The sequence below is a fragment of the Nycticebus coucang genome, chromosome 16 (genome assembly GCF_027406575.1).
Source record: "Nycticebus coucang isolate mNycCou1 chromosome 16, mNycCou1.pri, whole genome shotgun sequence".
NCBI classification, from domain to species: Eukaryota; Metazoa; Chordata; class Mammalia; order Primates; family Lorisidae; genus Nycticebus; species Nycticebus coucang.
In genome coordinates, this window is record NC_069795.1 from 96,356,824 (window position 1) to 96,358,770 (window position 1,947).

General features: G+C 37.8%; 1 non-coding gene across 1 annotated transcript; it reads left to right on the forward strand.

Annotated features, from left to right (window-relative positions):
• The first annotated feature begins 1,364 nt into the window (after positions 1-1,364).
• On the forward strand, positions 1,365-1,528 carry LOC128568328 (U1 spliceosomal RNA). The gene has a single exon (XR_008375132.1). It is a non-coding gene; the product is annotated as a U1 spliceosomal RNA (small nuclear RNA).
• The last annotated feature ends 419 nt before the right edge of the window (positions 1,529-1,947 follow it).

Genomic DNA, 1,947 nt, shown 5'->3' on the forward strand with positions numbered 1-1,947 from the left:
GGCGATTTCTTTCTTAATCTCATCTCTGACCCAGCTATCATTCAGCATAAGGTTATTTAACTTCCATGTTTTTGTATGAGTATGCAGATTCCTGTTGTTACTCAATTCAAGTTTTATTCCATGATGGTCCGAGAAGATGCATAGAATAATTTCTATTCCTTTAAATTTACTCATTTTTACTTTAGTTGGAAAAGAGGAGAGATTGTGTATGATAACTTCCTTATGTAGAGATTACCCTGATAATCTCCAGTGTCAGAACCTAGGAGTTTGGAGCCCTTTAGTCATTTATATGTTTCCTTGAGTTATATTTGTTTTTTGTTGGTTCCTTTAAGCTTTATATCTTTGCAGAAAATAGAAGAAGTATTATGGTGAAAGAAGGTTTTTTGAGGGGGCTGAACCAGATTCAGTGGCTCATGCCTGTGCTCTGGGAGCTAAGCTCAAGAGTTTGAGACCAGCCTGAGCAAGAACAAGACTCCTTGTCTACTAAAAACTAGAACAACTAGCCAGGCATGGTGGTGGGCCCATGTAATCCCAACTACTCAAGGAGGCTGAGGCAGGAGGATCACTTGAACCCATGAGTTTGAGGTTGCTGACACCATGGCACTCTAACCTGGGTGACAGAGTAAGACTTTGTCCCCCCCACCCCCACCCCCAAAAAGGTTTGAAACAGTTACAATAAAGATAAAAGATCCCAGATGTGTATAATTTAGCATCAAGATATTCTGAAAATTAGCATAACATTTAAACATTAGAATTACAGGGAGAAAAAGATCCAGGTATAGCTAGTATGAGTCTTTTTAGTATTGTACATCTTTGATTATAGGCTTTAACAAAAATTTATATAATATGTAGTATTTTTGCTACCGTGGAACCTGCAAAAATGATATGAGTGACCCATTTCGGCTAACAATATGAAGTTAATCTCTTTGTACATATTTTAAGATTTGTTTATTTTTCTAATAGCTTTCAGCAGTAATCCAAATTTCAAGTTTATTTATATCCTAATAATATAATTACATTTGTGTGGCAATATAGTATATCATTTACAAAGTACTATACAAAAACCACGTACTGGCTCAGTGCTCATAGCTCAGTGGTTAGGGCGCCAGCCACACACACCGAGGCAGGTGGGTTCCAACTCAGCCAGCCTGCTAAACAATAATGACAACTGGAACAAAAAATAGCCTATCATTGTGACGGGTGCCTTTAGTTCCAGCTAGTTGGGAGGCTGAGGCAAGAGAATCGTTTAAACCCAAGAGTTTGAGGTTGCTGTGAGCTGTGATGCCATGGCACTCTACCGAGGGCAACAAAGTGAGACTTTTTCTCAAAAAAGAAACAAAAACAAACAAAAAAAAACATATGCTATACTTACTTGGAAGGGGAGATACCATGATCACAAAGGTGGTTTTCCCAGGGCAAGGCTCATCCAATGTACTTCGGATGTGCTGACCCCTGCGATTTCCCCAAATGTGGGAAACTCTACTGCATAATTTGTGTTAGTGGGGGACTGCATTTGCGCTTTCCCCTTAATAAAAAAAAAAAAGAAAGAAAACCCCATATACTATTTGATTCTTATGAGAATTCTACAACTAAGCCATATTTTATAGTGGAAAATATCTTTGATTTTTCTCTGGACTGACTTCTTCCCTGGCAATGTTTTGAACAAGGTAGATGTCCAATTATTATGTAATAATTTCTCAATGATAGAGCTAGGACTGAATTCATTTCCAAATCAGTGCAGTTTCTACTCGAATGTCATGGAGATGCTGCTGTACGTCATTGTTATCACTCTGTAGACGTCACTGGATTAAAACTGTTAGGCTCGATCATCATCTTTCTTGAAGAATATGAATGCTCTTGGTTTATCGAATAGAATCCCTAATGCAAATTTTAGATTTAGTTTATTGACCTCTTATTTGCTTTGTGTGCACAGTACACTAACACTGT